The following is a 23,687-nucleotide window of genomic DNA, read 5'->3' as shown; positions in this document are numbered from 1 at the left end:
CCCATCTTGATGCCCAGTAGAGGACAGATGCACTTTCTCTTTTCATTTTGTACCATTCAATCAATGTATATTCAAAAACATTATTGCACATGTTAGCAAGGTTTTGGTATGTGCTATCTATGTGTTCATTGAATTTGAGAAGCCATTGCCCCATTATATAAACCAGAGAACATCTTCTTTAATGGGAATTAAGTAAGGGTGTAGTGGTAGAATGCATCCTAAGTGCCAGGCTATTATGTAAGTCTATGCAAAAAGGACGAGCATACTCGTCCTTGGTGCTTAAGGGGTTAAGAATATAAGTGCATACTACCATGGGCACTTGTAATCCGATGCCCAGTTCCATCCATCGCTGTTGAAGCCTAGGATAACGTGTTGAGCCAGATGTACAGTACAGTAAAAGTTACCTTTTGCGGCCCCAATGTTCAACCAAGGTTTTTGTTTGCCTTAAATCTATTTTGGAGAAGCATTCACACTTATCTCACACAGACAGCTTCAAAAGATGTAGCTTTCAGTTTGTGCGTTTTTTTTTGTCAAGTACCATAACACAACTCTCTTTATGTGTGGCCAACCAATGCCGTAACTGCACCTTTGTCTTTATTTCATGGCGCCCAGTTCTCATCTCATATTGTACTTTTGGAGGCATGATCTGGCACTGGTTATTGTGGAGAACAAATCTACCTTACAGTACAAGGTCCATGTGCACCTACGCCCCTCCACACTTCAAAGTGAATGGTCTAGACATAAATGCAATAACACATTGAACTACTTAGGAATGCTGAGGGGGTGCAAGACCACCCGCTAGATAGGAGTGATTAGTGAATAAGAGTGATCAAAGCACTACAATGACTCGGTCATACAGACAGAAGCGCAACTTGAGTCAAGCACAGACCATTGTGTATATGTTTAGACATCCCATAAATACAGTAATCTGATATACAAACGAATACCAAATAATTTGTATAGTTTACGTTCTCGATAAAGTTGTTAGCAGAAAGGTATGTGCACGTTAAGAAAAGAACAGAGCCTCAACAATGATTTAACCAAAACAAAAAACAAAGCGATACTGTAAATATACACATTGAATGCTAAGCAAGGCTCTTATAGTTCAAAGGACGTGTTCCACGAAGGTTACATGGAGCCTTATCCTTTACATGTCAAATGCAATTCTTCAGTTATCAGGAAAATAAAGGCCATTGCTATTTCCTACCAACTATGTGTAGACACCTAGTGGAGGCCAATTCTGCATCTAGGATATTGCAAATGCAATACTACAAGATATCAGATGCAGGCAGCGAGCCACCTGTAGAGATCATCAGTGTAGTATAGTCTGACAGTCTTGTGGTTGGAGCATTAGGGCATGTTTAGCAAACAGCAGCAAGATATGGCAGCTCTGAACTGGAGGTGAACTTCCAGCGATGGATATTACTTGGCGTTGGGGCATGCGTGACCTGGATCAAATTGCTTATTCTACATTCACATTTCAGGTGAAGGGGTATTTGCTGGCTTTTGAATCTCACTTTCCCTAAAATAAAAGTATAGGCATACATGTGTGTCATAAATCAAAAGGTGGGTGGGTGTGGGCTAGATCGCTCTGGATAATCAAAGGGTCCATTTGTAAATGTATGTGGCTGTGCACATTGCAATTCATTTGGATTACCAAAAGCTGCCACACTTCCAAAGACTAGCACAACACACTTTCTCAAACACCATCTCACAATGTTACGCTATCACACTACTAACCGTAAGGGGTAGGTAAGCTTCACCACAAAAAAATCTAAAAGTATCTACAGTGAGCTGAAGCGCTAAAGCTAAAAAAAAAATCATATTTTTCCTTTGTCCTTCATGGTATAACATATGGTCTACAACATACATTGTTTATGGAAACAAAACAAAAAGTGCATTAGTGATGCATCATGCCAGGTAGGCCTTCATCAGGATTGAAGAAGTACCGGGCAATAAAGCTGTCCTTGTTGGCTCATAGGTTTACATTCATCACTCTTTTTTCAATGTATTCAACATCACAGACACCACAACCACTCACTTTGGATGTCATGATAGACAGATGTGCTAGTAAATACAAATAATGTATTATGGGACCGTTATCATTTGCTATATAAAGACGTCTACTTCATTAGCACTGGTGTTTCGAGATATAGACGATTGTAAACACAATCATGTTGCCAATTAATGAAATCATATAAAGTATTGCAAGAGCAAAGTATACCATCAAATATAGTCCTAGTGTCAGAATACCTGTTAGCCAGTATCCTTACCGCTCAATAAGTAAGGAGGAAAATACACATTTCATTTACAATGCATTACATTGGAAATATTCACTGCGATAAGGGTATTCTTGTCACTTTTGCCATGATCAAAAAATATGTGAGACGATGGTATATTGAGTCCAGATTTACTAAATGCATGTAAGGAAGGTCTAAATGGGCTTATTAAGTGGATGGAAACTAGATCCAACTAATGTATCACAAAGTATGTGTTGAAGTAGAAAGTACACCAAGAATAGGAGATAGTTCAAAGATAAGCTATATCATATTGCAACAACAAACATGAGGATACATTTAAATATAACTTGTGGCATCAACGGAAATGTATGCTATCAGTTCTTACGAAATATACACGCATGACTACATGATGTAATGCAAGAAAGCTCTTACGTAAAAATATAATTGAGACGAAACAACACCCCATAATCATTGAAATGGCATTGGACATTCAGAAATAACATCCCACCCAAATGTGATTTTAAACGTTAGTTAAGAACATTATTTGATGACACTTCTATGTTTCTTCGTGCCTTTTCCATACTCAGCACAGATAACAATGCATACCACTAAATATCAAAAGGTAAATTAATAAAATTGAGATTTTGAATAATAAGACAACAACATTGATATTACAAATTTTTTCATTTGGCGTAGGACAGATTTGCCGTAGATTTTAAGAATAGTGCATTTTTGATCAGGTGAAAGGACCCGTGCATGTTAATCCTTACAATTATATTATGTGGAATATGAATCAGGTCAAACAGTCAATTAATAAGATTGACTGGAATTAAATGATCTTCTTTTATGAGGTCCCCCCACTATAATCCTTGTAGTATTTGTATTTAAAACTGTATAACGCTGGGGTGAAACATTTCCAAACCAGATCTAGGATGCCCACTTTAGGTTCATTATTATAGGGGTTCCATTCCAAAGGGATGCATAGGATTACACCTAAATATTGAGCACCGAAGAGGATGAGTATGAAATTGGAAGCACTGCAGCTCAAATATGCTGTACTATGTGTGATTTCTATGATCATGCTCAAGGCAGGCACATTTGTTGAAATTTCAATCTTGGGATGACAATATACTGATTAGATGGACGTGTGAGCTGTTGACAGAATCTGGGAGTCAGCCATAGTTGGAGTATTGAATACACAGGGGCCGATTCATGGAATCTTTCACCCAGAAAATATGTTACTTGCACCCAAACTACTCGTCAACTCTGTCTGTCGATTCATGCAATGAAATGCACAGGACTTTTCCTGGACTCATGTGGATTTCGCACTGGCTTGGCACGCCTGTGCAAGCCGTCAAGGGCCTTCTGCGAGACTCTGAGCAGTGGGTGGGGGTGGCCTGCGCAGAAGGCTGCCAAGTGGGATGAATGCCAGAAATCGGGACTAATTTGTGACGAAGTAGGCGTTCTGAGGGACGGCCAGCAGGCAGTCTCTCACTCGCCCACTATTGCGCGGCAAGAGACTTATTCATGGAATCGATGGCACAACATCTAGTTTGGGAAATGCCAATGCAAGTCCTTCATAGATCCGCCACCTGAAGGCTGGCATAAGTACATTTGATCGCAGGATTTTCAGCACGCATGTGGGATTGCATGTCGTATTTCGGGGTGCGTGTACTCAATTAGGGTTCTGATGTCATGTAGGGGTGCACGTACACTGTGTGCAGGAATGTTTTATGTGGGTTTGCACACACTTTTCACGAGTTTTTGCCGAGTTAACGATTTTTCTTACGCATGTTGTCGGGGTGCCGGATATAGTTACAGGGGACCCTGCACATGCTCCCCGAGTTGCAGGCCTTCTTACGGGGGACCCCACACACTATTTGAAGGATGCATGTATTCGGACCTGCGGGGCCTCACAAAGGTAGCTGATCTGGCAGTTTCGAACTTTGCGTGTGGGCGTTTCGTGGGCGTTCCAGCCTGGACTTGCGAATACAGTTATTTTGAACAAACAAATCATGAATACGCTCTGCACGCAGATTTTCTTAATCGTGCAGGGGCCTTTTTTTGATGCGTGGCCATAGCACGATTTCTGCACGTAATTCAATGAATCGGGCCCACAGACCCTGATTCATGTCATTATTTGTGTGTAAAACAGGTAGTTGTGTGCCATTCTGCCTGCAAAATCCCATTCATCAAACAGGGATTTGCAGGCAGAATGGCATGCAAATCCCTGTTGTACACGCAAATAATTCCATGAATCAAGGCCACAGTGTGCATGGTGCATGATAGATAGTATTTTCATATCAATAGTTTACAAATATAATTAATTGATATTGTGTGAATTGCAGAGAACAGCACAGTTTATAACTGTTTTAAAAAAAGCAACATCAGCTTTTGGAGATAGGATAGATGACAAAATGAATGTGCGTTAGCCAAAAATCTATCTGCCCTACCGAAGCATGTCCCCATTAGGATATGTGCTCCTCATAGTACCACCCTTCTTATTAAGATCCTCATTTTCTCATATGCTTTTTCCACATTTCTTCTTTTCACCTTGGTAGACCGTGGTTTGATTGCCCCAGTCGTGCACACTATACGTAGCCTTGGTTCTGTGAGACCAGTACGGTGGTATCTGAGACATTACAAAACGCTGTTACATTACATTATGAATGGTTATTATAGTCAGGGCAGTGGAAACTAGGAGTTGAAACAAAAAAAATATGTTTTACCCTATTGTTATATACAGTCATGTATTTATGTTTTTCTTTTTAAATCATTTTGACTATGACAGGACTACCTGACAAAGTTTTGCTCTAGATCACATTTGGAGATGCATTTGGGCCTATCAGTTATCCAAACAGTGAATTCCAGGGTTTTCACGTTTGCACTTGATCAAGTTCAGAGATGTTTGATGTATTGTCAAGGTTCATGATTATATCCCTGTGAATTCCTTTGGCACATGATGTCAAAATCCTAAAGATGCTGATTTGCAAATGACATGGACACATTATTTTTCCAGACACATATGATGAAACGATTTTTGACAGATCACTTTAAAAATGTTGCAACTTTATTATCTTTCATCTGATTCATTAATTATATACAACTGTCACAACTCTAGATCCAGGACCCAGTTAAAACCTTTAGCTGTAAAGCCTTGTTGATATTATATATATGTATATGCAGAGTAATCCATTTGAGTCAAGCCACACATGCCACATCACCAGCTCGTAACTATTGCTGGAAGTTCATCTCCAGTTCAGAGCCACATCAGCAAGGCACTGTGGGTATGCAAATTAGCTGAAATGCAAGCCTCTGCTCCAGAAAACCACCTCTGTTTTACAGGCTGTGCTACTGTATACATAGCTTAATCAACCCAAAACAGACATTTCTCAAGACTGCAGACAACTACAAACCTCTAGAGATCATCAGTGTAGAATATGTATGTATTGTATTTATTGGGTATTTGTATGGCGCCTATACACAAGTGTTTCAAGGAGCCACAAGAAAAAAAGGGGGGTTTGAGACACTGGAGAAATCGACAATAAATGGTCCTGCTATGCCTTGTGACACTCGGAAAATGCAAGAGCAGTGATAATAAGTGCAGGTGGAGGGGGCAGAACAGGGAGCAAGGGCTGGGATAAGGGAAAGGGGGAGGGGAGAAGTGCAGGAGGGATGGGGCCCGAGGTGCAGGGCAAGTGCTGAGGGGAGCCCAGGAGGGTTTGGATCAGCTAGTGCGAGGACGGGGCACCAGATTCAGGCTAGTCGGGGAAGGGTATCCAAGGTCAAGTGCTGGTTAAGGGGTGCTGGGGAAGACTGGACGAGGAAGGCCTGGCCTCTGTATGGCACAAAAGGGACAAGGTGCCAGTTGCAGCAGCAGGGGGATGTTAGCAAGGGAAGCGGAGAGGGAAGGAGGAGGTAAAAAGTAGGGTTTTGAGAAGTTTCCAGAACTTAAGGAGGTCCGGCACAAGTCTGAAGAGGGCAGCAAGGCCGTTCCAGAGAGAGGCTCCTGCCAAAGAAAGAGACCTACCCCCCAATGTATGCTTGGAGAAACGCCTAATCTGCATCGAGTTGTAGAAAACCATTGCAAGGATGGCTGGAACCAGCATCCTACAGTTGAGTGCAACACATTGCTTTGATTGCTCTTTTGTGTTTTTTTGTTGTTGCAATCTTAGCAAACATGCCCATAGTTTATTGAAAAGAACATACTTTACAACTCTCAAAATATATTATGTTATACAATAATTTTCTTTAACATTAAGAGCCCAGTTGCTAATGCCATGTAGTCCAAGACATGAGACACTTTCTATTCCTCCAGATTATGTTACTGATAAAACTATTGAACATTGATCTTGTGCAGGGTTGCTGTTCATGTATACATGCAGCAAAGTGCATAGACCGTGTTTGTCTTCAAAATGTTTTTAAATGATCTGTACAAAAGCAAAATGCCAGTCAAAATGTGCCATTCTCGTTTTCCACACACTGGCTGAGATTACAGAAACAGTGAACTGATGCAAGTGAAAGTAGCATTACTGCAAAAATTGGCCTAGTGCAACAACATTTGTCTTTCAATGCCTTGTTGCACTGTGGAAATGCTTGTCCTATTTATAGTCCTTTGCCTGGTGCAAACATGCATTGAGAGAATATGTTGCACTAGTGCAAGAATGTGTGCCATAATGCTGAATGTACTTGCACAGATGCAAAAGCACTGTGGTACCTCTCATAATATTAATAAGGAATTTAGCAATAAAGGGGGAAATCAATCCTGTGGATGAACTGGTATTTTGCATAATATCTGCTAGTGTCTTCGTTGTGGTACCTGCTGCTCACCCTTGAGCCTTTCTGTAGTATCACTCTGAGCAAACCTATAATCTATCATCATGAATCCTGGAACAGGGTACACAAGTTTGAATTGTTCCTGGTTTGAGGGTGGTGCACATAGATAGCAGGAGGCAGGATGTTCTCAATGTTCTCGCGTAAGCGGGTCATAACCGACTGGTGTGTCACATCCATGAAAGGTTGGGAAAGATACAGGAACATAATCACAGGGCAAATGCTAAGACATATCTGAAAACAAAGGCAAAGCTGTGTGTTTCCAGCAGCTGGAACTGGTGGTCTCTGTTTGCTGTCAATTTCAGGCCCTCTGCCATGTTAGGGACCTATGTTAGATGTCCGAAAAAAATGTCTGTCCAAGAAAGCAAACATCCTCCACTGGTATATCCATGCAACTACATTTGATGGCCATTATCTTGCCTCATACAGATGAAAAAGTATAACTTCTAAAGTACTGCGTGAGTGTGATTGCCACTTCTATTTATCCACACTGATGGAACACCTACTTAAATAAATGTCCTTTGACTGCGCTACATGATCGCAGGTATTTTTTTGGTCCAGATTTCAAGGGTACTCATGCAATTATAAAGATGTTGTTCAATGAGATGAAAAAAAGAACATTAATCTGAAATTGGGCTGTGAAAATTTAAATGTGTCTGTAATTTATAACATTCAATTTTTTTTCGTGTTGCTGCCAAGATGAAAGAAAATATTTTATACAAAACCTGTTGAACAAGTACAAAGGTGTTTTAAATAGAAGGTAACAATTGTTCCCATTGTATTCATTTAAATAAAGAAAGACTTGGCAGGCAAGTGTTTCAAAAGGTTGTAATATGCTTTGATATGCAAATTAAGTTGAAATGATTTAAAGTTTTTCTGAAGAGATAGAATCAATGTTTGAATTCTTCTTCTGTGTACTCAGAATAAAGATAACACTTCTATTATGTCACATGTTTTAGAAACATGAACATTAAATAAAACATATTAAACCATTGGTGTTTATAATTAAAATACACATCTATGAAAGGAGGCGCTTCTGCCCTGGAAGGATGTTCGGACCCGTGAGCAGATCCAAATTGTTATTCACTGATGCCAAGGTCAATGCATTGCAATACCCCAGACCTACTTCAATTCATCTGCTGAGGTTTGCTGAATTGAATGTTGCCAACATAGCGAGAATATGCAGTTTTGTGGGATATTTTGACCCGTGCCAATGTGCCCCACTGCACCACTTTACACATGGGGAAAGAAACAGCCAAAAAAGTCATGCGCTAACCCCTGTGCATGCAGAAATCTGCAAAACTGTGTGTGGGTCACAATCACAAAAGGCTGCATGCCCTTGCCACACAGTCAAAGTGGGGTTGAAAACAGAATTCTCACTGCAGGAGCATGCCAGTGGGCTCTGTTCCATTCAACATGAAGCAAGACCGCAGAATTGGGCTAAAAAACAAACATGATTTTTAAAATGCAGCTTTGCAACCTTCAAAGTGCTGTTTCGGCGCTAGATCCATTTATTTTCCAGTAAATCATTGAAATTAAAAAGGTTACACAGCATCCAAGTGGCTCAGAGGAGCCGGGCCTCATTGACTGACACCAGCTAAGAAATGTATCTCATGAAAAACCAGCCCAGCAACATTGTTTTCAGTTCCACGGGAAAAATGTGTCTAAACATTGCAACACGTAACAATTTCAGCTGTGCAGAGAGAACTCCAAGCAAGGGCTGCAAACAAATTCCAGCACTCCAAGGAAGAACTGGTGCTGAATACAATGTATGTGCTGCAGAGGAAAATCTGATGTAAAGGACTCAGTTTGATGTGCTTTTTCAGGAAGGAAGTGCACACCCACCTGTTTAAAAGCATGTTTTTGTGAAAGACCTTATTCTTTAAATGGCAAAATCCATCTATAAACTGTGTTCATGCATTTGTTTTAATGAAAAATGTAGGTAACTTAAAGTCAAAACTCAGTCTTGAGTTAATTAAAATATTTAATTCTGGCTGTCAGCTTCAGCCTGGGAATGGTTGACACCTCACCACTGACAGGAAATGACTAACTGCTGTTGGAAGGTTTTTGCATACTCAGAACTCATTAGACATTCGTCTGTGGCCCAGCCAAAGACAATGACAGGTTTAACACTCATCCCTACAGGGGAGTGGCCGGAATCTTCCCTCTCAAGGAAGAGGACACCCCGCTCTGATCAAAGGAATTTGACAGCTGTTACCAATTGAAAGACAAGTTAAAAAAAAAATGCTAAGAACTTTTGGTGGTTAAATGTCTATGCGTAATTAAGCTTTAAAAACCTTTAACTTTGCCACATGAAGGAGGATAAATCTAAATGTTGGTGTTTATAAATCTAATTTTAAGCTCTTTCTGTGAAGACTTGATTGAACCCTGTACTACATAAGGGACAAATGTTACACAAAAAGAATAATTGTGCCAAACTATTGATGCTGCAAATATAATATTGTATACCCGTGTTCTAGGGGTGATTGCACAGATATGTACTGAATTAGGTATTGTTAGGCCAAACTTTATGATTAAAATTGACAAACTTCCACAGAACGACAAAGCCAGCTCTCACTGCGATGGGAATTGGACGTAAGGGTAACTCACAAAATATGTAATGTTTGTTTCTGATTTTATTAGAGGGCATAATTATAGAAATGTGTGTTTGTGGGAAAGTTAAATTGTGGTCCAAATAATTGTGGGAGTTCTCAAGTCACATCATAAAATATGACAACTCTTTCTGTCTTCCAACCAGAAAAAGGTAAGTGCCTGTGACCTATCCCAGCCTTGGGGGTGTGGATTGTAATTCTGCCCCTACCTTAAATTTAGTGATGTCACTTGGCATGATAAATAGGGGAATTTCAGCACACAGAGACACACTGATTCCTGACTCCATCCTGATTTCCACGTGACGCCCTGTTCCAGAATTCTTCATCTTGTTCCTGTTCCAGATTTATTTACCAAGCCAAGGCCTCAGCATTTGCTGAACTCTTTTCAGCTAGGCCCAAATCCTTAACCATCCCAAACTTCAGGGAAATAATTCTGATCCAGTTTGGCTTGCTTCATGCATTCATGCTTGCCTGCTGAAACTCGCCATTCCGCTAATCTACAGTGTCCAGTGACTGGAAGGGCCAATCCAATCCAATTTGAGGTGCAGTCCAATTGACCAGAACTGCCCAGCTGACCATCCCACCAGAAGTGCCCTGCTACCTGTAGACCCGATCTATGATGACCAGAACCTGACAGTCCAATCTCAAATTACAGTGGACTGTAAGTATAAATATGAATCATAGTAACCCATAGTATATTTGCCTTGTCCTTTCCCAATCTATCACCCATCCTCTCTCTAACTTGAGAACTTGTAATAGTAGTAATTTCTTTAAAATCCTTTTTGTCTTGTAAAATCCCAAACCCTTAAAATCATCCCAGGGGTAATCCGACTGAGTCCTCTAAAACATACACAGAGTTGCTGGGGTTGGTTTCTGCAGACCACTCTGGAGCTTCCTGTGTTTCAAACTGGTACCCAGCCTGAATACCCTAGTTAAGAGCATAATTGTCATTGTAAAAATGGATTTCTGTTTTAATTTTCGCATCTTTATTTTCAAAAACGCCATTCATTCAAACTTGCATAACTTCTTCAATTTTATAGCTAGAGACTTAATTTCAACTCGGAGTTAAACCTAAGATGTGTAGTTACACCCACAATCAAAATTGTGAAACAGTGTATTTGACCCATTTGTATTAAAAATCCCATAGTCAAATTTAGGCAGCAATTTGCATTTGCATTTTTGCAAAAGTTCTACATGTGTGATTTCCCATTCAAAGTATTTCCAAACTCCCATTCTGATTTAAAGTGTGTACTGTTGCTCATATTGTAGCTTATGTTTGTTAGAACCTGTTCAGTATTGCTCCCATAGGAATTTATATCAATTTAAGGATTTTTGCACACTTTTCATTGTTTCACAAAGCCAATTTCAACTGTCATTTTAAAAAGTGTAAAATTTCCCAAAACGCTTTTCTCTCTTGTTTGGGGAGGGAAGATTATATTCAAATACTGTACTCTGTTCTACATTCCATTTGGGGCCGTGTGCCATTTGACTTAGGCTGTGGTAATGAAACTAAGAAGGGACTTCTTTTGCTTCTCTCGCCTCGCAGTATAACCACTTGCAAATGGTGGACTGTGCCGTGTGTTTCCCTTTGCAAGGGTTGCTGGAAATTTATTCCATTCAAAATCTCGAGCACAGCCGACGTGCCTTTCTGATGGGATTTCTATTCGTGAACACCCGCATCTCCGCCCTGCAGGCTGTTTTTCTTTAAGGGACGCTGGCCCTTTGTGATCCACTTGAGTCACTTTATTTACTAACGAGCGCGAGCGAGGTTGAGGGCCTTATTTAATGTGGTACGGGAAGCTGCTTTAAAAGCACATACTTCCTGGATGTGAACTCCGTATATGAAGTTTTACTGCTTTTCTAACTCAATCCTCTCTCACACTTTTTTCCAGTGGACCTCAGCTATCCTGGTGAGGCGCTGCCCCCCATGGGCACACGAGTGCACATTGCACACGCCCCCATCACGACGCCGAGTTAACTCTTCCAACTTTCTGCAGCTGCAGTAACTTATCTACAGGTTTTCCGGTGAGTTTTCTTAATGCCTTCTCCCTCGATGGCACCCGTGATTAGCCATTCTAGATCCAGGGTAGTCCGGGACACACACATCTTTTACAGCTTGTGTCTAGTTTTGAATACTCTATTTGAATGTTTGTCAACTCTATTTTCTGTGTCCATGGGAGGGTGCTCCTGTTTCTATATTTTTCTAGTATCTTTACTAGTTTTTTGTTTTGTTTGTTTTGCAAGATGAGTAATAACTTGCTGGCACATGCCCTAGATAGGATGCATAGGCATGGGTGAACAGATGGTTTGTAGAGGCTCTACATGAGTAGTGTTTTTTGATACAACATATATGTATTCTTTATAGATAGTGAACATTTACGAAAGAAGCATGAATTGCTTGAAGACAGAATTATTTCTAGCCTTCCCTTGTACACTACCACTCTGATGCTAGGTAATGGAAGTATCTATTTTTCTTTTTTCTCGCTTATACAGATTGAATCTGTTTTTGGTGTAGTGAACACTTAGACTCACACGGTTTCTTAATGTTTTTCAGCAGCACCTTTTTGGTTGGAGCACTGTAATATGTCAAGGTGCCCTATTGATTGAAAAAAAGAAAAGTGACGGAATAACAAAAAGTCCTCCTGAAGAAAGTTTGAATGAAAATATATGAACTGAAACATGTCGAGGCATTACACCAGCTATTAGAACATCTGATTTGTGTATCTGGGTCTTCATTGACCAAAAAGTTTTTCCTCTCCTGTACATGTCATTTGAAGCTGTACACAGGAGTTGTGCTCCAGTCCAGTCAAAGACTAATGTCTGTCACAATTGATTTGTTGCCATTGAGTTTTTGTATCACTTGCACTTTATATATGTATTTTTAAATTTTTAACATCTTTGTGTTTTTATGATGTTTTTTAATGATGATTAATAACATCTGTATTTTGTGATAATATGTTGGTGTAGCTGATTACATTTTTGTCTACCTTTGCTATTTGTATTTTTGTCTACATTCCTGAATACATGCTGCTTACTTACATCTGTGTAGAATTGCTCATGTGTGATTTAAGAATTTTGCAGGGGGAAATATTAACCTAGGTGCTATCTTTTCACAAGACACAACTGTTATTTTTCCTGTGTTTTCTATTCTGTATTGCTATAAGTGAATTCAATTGCCTTGCCTACTTTCTGAATTGTTTTGTCACCACATGGGTGATTGCTGCCCCATATTTATTAAATTGTGCTTGTTTTGAATTTTGAATAATAAATAAATAATACCTTTACCAACCAGCCTGATTCCTGGTCCATTGTGACCTGGGGGATATTTTCAGAAAGGTGTGATATGAGTGGTATATCATTCAGAATATTGAACCTATAGACACAATAAATATGTGTTTCATTAGTGCATTACATGCTAGGCGAGACCTGGGTATATTGCCTGATTGAAATCCTTAACAGTTTCACCAAAGCATCGGTCAGTGACCCTAATTTACAAATCATTTTTTAATGGGATTACACCATTGTAAACCCCTTTTTATTAATCAGGCCCCATGTCTTTAATTATGAACACTTGATTTTTTCCCAATTTGAGCATTAAAGCATTATGAAAGAGGATCCCCTGTTTTGAGAAAATACAGTTACTCCAAATCCTCAATGCCAGACTAGTATCATGACCATGTGATTTATGCCAAAATATGCACCAAATATCACCATAGAGCATATCACAAAGTGAGATTGAAATAATCTAATTTCAACGTGCAATTCACACCATTCCAATGAAATATCCATGTTTCTTTCTTCATTGAAATACAACAATGGTGATACTAACTAACTAGACCGACACCCGCCAGTGGTGTAACACAACAGTTGGGGATCTCCCTGTGAGGCATGCTGAGGGTCCCTCACCCCCCCCCAACTTGGCAACAAATCACCATACACTTACACAGGCAGCCACCTATACATTTAAACCACCTATACATTTAAGGGTCGTGCCACACTCTGGCTGGCCTAGATGACCACGCTTGTGCAATACGCACAAACGTGCTGCTGCAGGGGTAGCCTGCACACTGCACTAGGAGAAAGATATAGATATGTGTTTTAATGCATTAAACGGCACACTTTCTCAAAATAATTGGCTAAAAGGCCAGGGGGTTTGGAATTGTTTTGTAGGGTAACACCAATCTAACAATCCAATACATGCAAGTCACCAACAGTGCTCAGGAACATTAATGCTTTAATTAATACAAGACTTTGCTATTAAAAATGATAAGCCACAATGAAAACATGTCCAACTGGCTGCACAATGTAGACCAGTCTAGACACAGAAAAACATATTACAGTAAACCATGCCAGGCCACATTTAGACATACCTAGACTGGTTGCACCAAAATGCCAGTCAAAACAATAACACTTATCATGGTTATTTTATCACAGATGCCCAGAAAAATATATGTTGCTGCAGTAAGAAACGGCTAGGCTGGCAGCACACAAATACCAGTATATCCAGGTAATTACACTTAGCAGGACTGCTTTATCAGAGATGCCCAGTTAAAAAAGAAGTCAAGCCAAAGTAAATCATCACTAGACTGGTTGCACCAAAATGCCTCTCTAGCCACTAATACCACATAGCAAGCCTGCTTAGCCTGGACATGGGTGACCATTACGATTTATCACACAATCCCCATCCCACACCACTCCCCACACCCACTTCATACATCCCCTCTCCCTTCCACCCCCTGCCCCACCCCTCAAAATCAGCTTCTCTGCCCAGAATTACCTCCACATCCCTTTTCCATGCCGCAGTGCTTACGTATGATGCTCATTGCCTCATAGGTAAGTACTGGGATGAGGAAGAGTAGGACTAGGAGTAATGAAGATTACAGCCAACTAAGCCAGGCATTAACTCCATGTCCCTCTACCTCATACCAGTACATGTGTGTGAGTCAAAGTGACTCATACACAAGTAATGGGACAAGAAAGAATAGGGCTATGAGTAATGAATATTAACAACAAGTAACCAAGGGATTAAACACAAGTAGTCGCGCAACACCATTGAGCTGGCTGAGCTTCAAGACACCCCCCACCACCCTCACCCTCCACTCCCTTGAGATTTTGGGCTATGTTGACTCCACCTGGCTGACCTATAGAGCCGTTGCTGGACTGTACAGGACACAGATGTTAAACGGCACCTGGGTTTAGCTGGTAACAAAGGCCCAGCAATTACTAATGTAAACCAATTCACTGTTAGTACCTGCATTCAAATGCATAATTCTTTAGGCAATTGAAATGATGTGGGGTTAGTACTTGCATGCCAGGAAAGTGATTGGAAGGGTAGAGAGGGTGCAGGAGACCGCTTATTCTCATAGCAGTCCATAAGTGGGTGCGTTCAGACTCAGGAGAGAGTTAACTGCTTGTAACATTGAAGCTGCACCAGAATAGTCTAATTAGAATGCATAAAGAAGTTAGATGCCCCACACAAATATGTTTTCCCCTCCCCCACTGCCTGTGAAGTTAGCACCTCCACCAACATTTGAAGGATTAGCACCCCCACCCCCGAAATGTAGGTTTTGTTGCGCTCCTGAACACAAGCACACACACCATTCAACATACACACACCCAGGCACCCATACATTTAAGTGCATTCCCTTTCACCATACAGGCACACCCAGGCAGGCACCCATACATTTAATTGTGCACCCTTTCACCATACAGGCCCACACACCCAGGCAGCCACCCATACATTTAAGTGTGCACCCTTTCACCATACACTTACACAGGCAGCCACCTATACATTTAAGTGTGCACCCTTTCACCATACACTCACACAGTCAGCCACCTATGTATTTAAGTGTGCACCCTTTCATCATACGGTCACACAGGCAGCTACCTATACATTTAAGTGTGCATGTTTTCACCATACACTAGACACACACACCCATACATTTATTTGTGCACCCTTTCACCATACACTAGACACACACACCCATACATTTAATTGTGCACCCTTTCACCATATACTCATGTAGGCAGCCACCTATACATTTAAGTGTACACCCTTTCACAATACACTCTCACACACGTCATTTCTTTATGAAGGCAGAGTGACTTCAAAAAGAAACTATTTATTTTTTGAAGTCAAAGATCTCCTCCACCACATGACATGGAGACCTCCAGCCTAGAGGCTTCCATGTCATGGGGTGGGGGCAGCCCTTTGACTTCAAAAAGAAATTGTTTATTTTTGAAGTTACTCTGCATTCATAAAGAAATTATTTCCTTTATGTTTCGGTCCTTAACTGATATCATATCTTTATGATGTCGGAGTGACTTAAAAAAGAAACAATTTATTTTTGAAGTAATAGGGATCCCCTCAACCCCAAGACGTTTGCATGTGTGAGTGTATGGTGAAAGGATGCACACTTAAATGTATAGGCGTAATTTTGTTAAGAAGGCAGAGTGACAAAAAAAAAACATATTTTTTTAGCCCAAGGGCGTCGCCCTCCTAGGACATGTGGTGGCGGGGCCCAGCACACTGCAGGTGGTGTGGGGGCCCGCTTTATGCCAGTGACACCCACATACAAACGTGAGTTACTAATTATAACGGAAAATATTGTTTATTCATCATTAAAGGTTGTCAGTCTCTGCCCTACAATTAAGATTTACAAAAATCAAAAAAGATAAAACCAGTTTGCAATGGCTTTTACCAAAATAAATTGCTTAATAACATTTGAGTCATTGGATGGATCTTGATGAAATCCCCCAAACAGATATTTTGTAACATCCCGTCTAAACTGGACAGTTTTGGCTAAAATTGTTCAACAGTTTAAAACTAATTTGCCACAGAAATAAACTTTGTTTCAACTTACTCCCATTTATTTTCCCACGAAGAAAAACCTGCTTCCAATGAACACGCGCACCATGGAAAACCACTGGATGGATGTGTGTTAAATAAGAAAGAAGATGGGACAAATCTTTTCAGATATTATGTTTTGTTTTGTGTCGATTTAAATTTGACCTAGAAGGGGGGACTCTCAGTTCACACAACGTTAGCACATCACCCATGGTGCAGCACTGAGGCTTTTCAGAAATTCAAGTCTTCATTTTTGATGGCTTGGTATAAGTGATTCCCGTGGTAATCCCGAAGAGACGTGAACAAGAAAAGTGCTCAAAATGATATTTGGACTAGGGAAAGAAGTTGCACATCGGGGTAGATCCTGGGAAGGGTGAAAGAGGACCAACCAGTTCGCTGGGCAATTTGGGGAGGGTGTGGCTGCAGTGCCCTTTACGAGTCAGATCGTGTTTGTCTTACAGTGGAAATACAATTGTGAAGAAAGGGTCTTGGGACACAGTCGGGTAAAGATGATAATTGTCCAGGAGGGAATTACAGAGTGAGGAGTAGATAGGGGGACCGGGAAATGAGGAAAGGTGCGCATGTAGAGTGGCAGTGGGGATGAGAAGGCTTTTTAAATTTGTTTGCATTTGCACACTACCAATGCAATGTTTTTCTCAGGAAAGAGTTCCAATATGTATCGGCACAAAACTCATGAAATGTACCAGGTGTCCAAAGTGATGAGAATTTTAAGTTTTAAAATTTAAAAAAAATAAAAAAAAAATTAGTATTAAGTCCACCTGGTTACTGAGAGTATTTGCATATACATGAGATCGATTCAGGATCAGCAAGAAGTGCAAAGATCAAGCCAAAGGTGATACCTATGGGGGCTCTGAGTAAGAGGTAAAGACTAAGAGCCTAATCACTTCCCACTCCATCCAAATTTCATGGGGTTTGTTGCAAAAAAACAAATCTGTTTTAACTAGTTTTAACTAACGTTCGTGTGTGTGTGTGTGTGAAACATGAGCACATGCCACACGTTCACCCGATATCCATCACTGAGAGATCACTTTCAATTAAAAAAGACATGCGCAGTGCATTGTGGGCACGCAAACACAAGCCTTACATGAGTATTACATTGTGGGTATGCAGAGGAGCTCAAATGTAATCCTTTTATTCCAGAAATGCTTTTTGTCTAATAGGGCAGTGCTATTTTCTACATAGCGTTTATCAACTAAACACTAAACATGTTCATACCAAGAATGTATTGATTATCTGGTTCTGAAGTGAAGGTGGCATTTCAGTGATGGCTACTGGCTGAAATGGTTAGTCTTCTTTTACATCTCAGGTTCAAGTGTTTTTGCCAAACTTTTGTAAATCCACCATAACTTTGCTGGTGTTTTCTAAACATACTCAAATGCTCCAAGCACATTCATGTCTGGATATAAGGCACGCATGATCCTTCTTTAAGATGAACTGTGCATGCAGTTAATTGCATTCTTGGGAGCTGTTTGTCGTGGGCTGGAAAAATGCTATGTTTAAACAACCACAGCCTTATAAGGCAAAATATGTTTTTTTTTAGTCTAAGATCCTTTCTTCTAAGCTTATTTCCATACCCATAATGCATTGTACATATGGTTCTGACTTGGAGGTGATCATCCAGTGATAGCTATGGGTGGTGCTGTAGCATGTGCTGTTTAGAAAGATTAGTTTATTGTACTGTCATAAGTCAGGTTGTCGTTTTTTCTCCCAGGACTATGAATACCCACTTTAATGTTGCTGGTGTTTGCTAAACATGTCCTAAATCTCCAACCACAAGGGTTCGGGCAGCACTGCACTGATGAGCCCTAATAAGGGCGAAACATGTGTACAGTTGTCTGCATCGATGAGCTCTGTTTTTCTTGGGTTGAAAAATACTATATATAGTACTGCCTATCACAAGTCATTTGTTCTGTAGTTTAGGCAATGTGGATCATTTGCATACACACAATGTATTGTTCATCTGGCTTTAAACTGGAGGTGAACTTCCTGTGATGGCTAAAGGGAGGTTATTTGCTTTGTGTGACTTGGCTTAAATGGCTAATTCTGCTTTCACATCTCAGGCAGAAGGATTTTGTTCAAGCCTTTTAAACCCCCATACCAAAATATAATGTTTAAAAAAAAACTCCCGGATGGGTATTGAGATGTAGGGCGTCATTATGAGCATGCCGGTACAGAAAAAGGTGCCAGTAAACAACGTGTACCGGCACTTTTTCCGGACTGGCATACTCCGAGTCTGCTGGTAGAGAAAATGAACTACCGCCAGGCCTGACCTGCTGGTAGTTCAGGCCCCCAGCGGCAGATTATTCACTGAAGCACCGGCACTGTTAAAAACAGTGCCGGTGCTTCAGTGGTTTCCGTCCAATGGAGTTATGGGAATGGGAAGTTCCCGTTACTCCACTGTCTGTAATATCCCAGTTACACCGGGATATTGGATGGTGTAAACGGTAAGCCGAGGTTGCAAGGAAGTAGCCGGTACTACCGGCGGCTTACTGGCAATCCTGGATCCTGGAATGAGGCTGATAGTCTGCTTGTATTTTCGATATTTTCTGCACACATCTAGCCCTTTCTTTGACCGGGTGCATGCAATACAACAATACAATTAAAATCAGCCAAACCTGAGACACAGGAGAAGTAGGTATTGAGTTATGTAAATTCCCCTTTGAGATGCTCACAAAAACAACAGACACAATGACCAACTAAAACCTGATTAGGGCAAACTAAGTAACACCCATGATATATGTGCTGAATAGTACAGACATCAGTAGCGAGGAGGTACATGCATGGAATGGACATATGTGCACACACTAAGAGGACGCTATCCTCTTTTCAAGGAAAACAGTAGTATTCAATGCATTCTTAAACACCCAGTAGCCCGGCATTCTCAAACATGTGCACTACTAATGAACAACGTAATGGACACATTCTTCTGCAGTACATCTGGAGTCACCAAAAAGCAGAACTTAGATGAGCAATGAACACAAGGCCTTGATTTATTCATCTGGAGCAGTGTCAAACTTACTGATATGTGCATTGTGAATGAGGTTACACACACGCAAACGCGCGCGCTCGTGCGCGCCAACCCCCCTGAACAAGCGTATTCATCCTCCATATGCGTGTGGAAGTATACTGCAACTAATACTATTTAATACGAGTAATCACAGAATGAAAAAGCAAGCTTGGAATTAATGTATGGCCATACTCCACATGGAATAACAGGGAGGACATCGGCTACACATAGAACAACCAGACAAAATGGACACAGCATATGCCCTGAATGGATGCTTGTGAACCTTTTGAGCTACTACAGCAGCCATGTTTGAATTCATTATTTAGGGGATAGTGGTTTTTCCACTCGACCCTGCTCTCCGACTCTGGAGTTCACTCCACACCTGCTCCATTACCCATCACAGCTCCTCTGCTACACCTGCACCCTACTTGTAACACCTGGGGGCTTCCACTTGTTGCACAGCTAGGTTTCCACTCATGCATATAAGGCTTGCTTTCATAGCGTTTTATTTTACACATGTTTAATGACACAACATTTTAGCATAAAAAAGTACGGAAAAAGTTGTTCCTTTCTAACTTAGTAACTTTACCAACCAGAATTGAAAGCTATGGCGGTACTGTTTTTGTCAGGACCATTACAGCTTGCCAGAATCTCCTTATGATGCTCATCATTCACCATAACACTGGGGAATTCAAATGTTTTGATCTTTCATTTTGGTTATTGATCCATTCACTACTGGCTGTTGCTTTATAGGAACGATATCAACGTTTTTCTGCACAATCTGAGCTCTCAAACTTAACTAAGGATGAAAGGAAAAACAGAGCTCAAATCTAAGAAATAATAATGTTTGCAAGTCCAATTTGAAATGTTTTCTTCCACAATACAGTGTCAAAAAGAAAAGCCTTAGGGTGGGAACAGCAAAATAGAGGTTATACACTGCACACGTGACCAGTTTTCTGCAGGATGTTTTTTCAGATATTCTTGATCCAAACACAATACCAAAGGAAAGAATTGTGTGAAACCGATGCAAAGTAAAAGCTAGTCATGAGATTCTGCATGTGTGCAACAGCACTTGTCATCTCTGTGAAGCAATCCAGCGTGTGGCAAATCCTAATGTATTGAACATTTCAAAACCCAGTAATTTTCAGAGTTCTTCTCCCATAGCAATGACAATAAGCACCAGTGCAAGCGCTATTTTGCCTGACATTAGCATTAAGGCAAGACTGCCCATGTGCAAATGATGTAGCATTTTAATGCTTTTTCACACCTAGGCCGGGGTTACCCTATTGCTAATACCATTCCCTATTAGCACCAAGTCAAACATTCAGACGCGTTTCAAGTAATTTCCTTTGACCTAGTGCTAATGCCATGCAAATGTACAAATTCACAGCTGTAAAGTTTTGCTAACAGACTCCTGAGGGCAGCCTAATGTCTTGTTGTTGTATTTTCTATAGTGGTTTGGAATGCATAGAAGGTGATCGTTTTTTAGTCACCTCCCTGCCTTTGTAAATAAATAAATAGTCACTCACATATCAATTAACAGTGCATCAAAGCATCACAAATTAAGTTGTGGTCAAGCCGCCCTCCTCCAGCATTACTTAACCACCTTAAGGCCCAGTTTAAGAGGGTCCGGCCTCATTGTGGCAGCCATCTTCTGATTTGAAAGACTCTGGAGCAATTTCTTTCTGAACAGAAGTTGGGCCAGTTAATGTGGCAATAAACCCAGAGGAAGCAGGCCAATACCGCCCAGGTAATGCCCCTGGGGCCCATAGTTACAGGCCCGAGCGTACTGTTCCGGCGGCTGCAGGTTTGGGAAAGTGTTTCTCTAGTTTGTAGCCGTGGAACACTAATTGTTCACAAATCCTTTTCAAGCAGCAAGAAAAAACAATATGTTGAGTCAGAGAAAAGGAATCGAGCACATATGCTGAGCTTTTATGTTTGTAAAGGCATTTAAAGTGAACTTTAAAACAAGGCATTTTGAAGAGCACTAGTTAAAAAAAAATATGCAAGAGAAGATGTGCATCAAAAGAACTAAATATGTCCCAATTAATAACCTTGGAAACAACTGTATTTTAGGGACACTATAACCTAGGGGTAGAGTTGAACAGGTGCAACAGAGAACACATGAATTAACAAATTGCATTTGTAAACAACAGCATTTAAATGATATGTGCAGTACAAATGCATCATTCACTATTGAAGTTGACATTGCCATGAAAAGTGAAGGTGCAAACGGAGAACTGGGGGTGGTTTTGTGTGCGGAGATATTGGACCTTACAGTTCTGAATGAAGCGGAGGATGTGGAGGGAGATGGAGTGATTCCGGCATTTGGACTGGAAGGATTAGAGGGGAATTATTCTGATTTTCTGTGGTACATTGTTGTTGATGGAGTGTGGATGACCCGTCTTTGCCTTGCTTGTCTTGTGGTTTCCAGTAGGATGCAAGTGATGAAACATGTTTGTGTCCGGTCACTGACAAAATTTCTTTGCAGTCTAAACCTGCATTGGAAAATAGTTGAATTGCGGTCGCACGAATGCAGTGGTTGGTGTAAATCATACTTAAATGAGCACATTCACTAATACGCTGCATGAAACAACCAAGCATATTTGCTTCTTCTTTTTTGCTTTGGTTGGGTGCAAAGTGTCGTGCCAGTAGAAACAAAACACTAAGCATCTTAGATATGTAGAGTAGAATAGCAGGGATTTCACAGGGCAATTGGGATCGCTGCTAATGGAATACATTTGTCCGCAAAGTTTGGTACGCTGTGGATCAAATAATTTGTGATGGTTTTTGGTAATTTCATTTTATGTTAGGGTTGCATACTGTTTGCCATTGTCATCGGTAACAATGTGGAATGCATTGCGTGGGAGTAAACAAAATCCTTCAGACCCACGGTGCGCAAAATGGATTTGTATGTCAAACCGTACTTTAAATTGTAAAGTTTGAGGATGGTGTACATTGAAAATTCCACATGAGCGTAACTTTGCCAGATCCATGGAGCTTATTGGGGCTTTATGTTGTGAATGATCCTTTCCATTTGGTTGGATTTGTTTGATTTTGCCAAGAAAGACATTATTGGCTCCAGTTAATTCAGGAGAATGCGTGATATTTATTTTTCAGCTATAGGATGGATTGTTAACGTGCCGATTCATACCAGATCTCAGTGAAATTAAACTTTGTGGCTGGTATTCTGTGTCTTGGACTGTGCGCACTTCTGCATAAATAGCTCAGAGGTATGATGAGATGGTTGGTATTGGTTCCATTTCAAAGGAAATTGAATGACCATTTTGAAATAGCCATCCTTGGAAAGTGTCTATTGCCCACTTTGTAGCACTTTGAGTATTGTGCTCACATCTGTTTAACTCTAATAAGTCTAGGTCATGAGCAGGAATTGACTGATGGCATTTGTTTGGAGCATTGGAAGCATTGCCATTCATCTGCTTCAGTGAAGTTGTTCGAAAGAGTGGTCCTACTTCTCTTTCCATGTCCTCCTCGTTTAGCCACTCCTCGATGGATTTATTTCCTGTCACGGAGAACGTAATGTTTGCTTCTGCCGTGCTAATTTTTGAAGTGCGCAGTGCGGGGAATGCTGAAAATAGTGTGTTTCATTTTTTTTAAGCGGGCAGTGAACAAAGAGAGTGCTGGATGGTCGCAGTGTTTTCGGAGCGAAGAGGCAACTAGGGAAAATGTGTAAATGGCAGCGTAATAAGGTGAGTCTCACAGTGTACCCGGCACGCGAATGATGCTCATACGTCCACAGGATTACACTGTGCTATGGCTCGGAAAAGAGCCAATCCACGGGTAGTATTTCCCGTGGACAGCACGTCCCGGGTACTATTTTAGAATGTTACACTGATTTGGAAGAGTGGATAGCAAATATGATAATGTCATTAGCAAGTCTATTGGTTATGCTAATGAAGGTGCTAAATATTAATTAATATGTTTGACGCGTGGTGCATATCATCAGCCAGAACCGTGCAATGCGTGTCTCTCAATTAACACGTGTAGACCCAAGCTAAGTGAAAGGAAAATCTAGCAACATAGATTGGAGGAGTTGACTATAGGAGATGTACCATCATAGTCAAACAAGGGGTGTACTGGCCTAAAGGGAACTCTGTAGATTTCCC

At 40.7% G+C, this 23,687-nt stretch overlaps 1 protein-coding gene across 1 annotated transcript in view; it reads right to left on the bottom strand.

Annotated features, from left to right (window-relative positions):
* The window catches only part of CDH13 (cadherin 13), a 2,842,668-nt gene that overhangs the window by 2,564,325 nt on the left and 254,656 nt on the right, over nucleotides 1-23,687 (bottom strand). The gene's annotated exons all lie outside the window — the stretch shown is intronic.

The sequence above is a fragment of the Ambystoma mexicanum genome, chromosome 1q (genome assembly GCF_040938575.1).
Source record: "Ambystoma mexicanum isolate Mex_15411 chromosome 1q, UKY_AmexF1_1, whole genome shotgun sequence".
Taxonomy (NCBI): domain Eukaryota; kingdom Metazoa; phylum Chordata; class Amphibia; order Caudata; family Ambystomatidae; genus Ambystoma; species Ambystoma mexicanum.
Note: the sequence above shows the minus strand (reverse complement) of the source record. Positions and strands in the feature narration are given on the sequence as shown.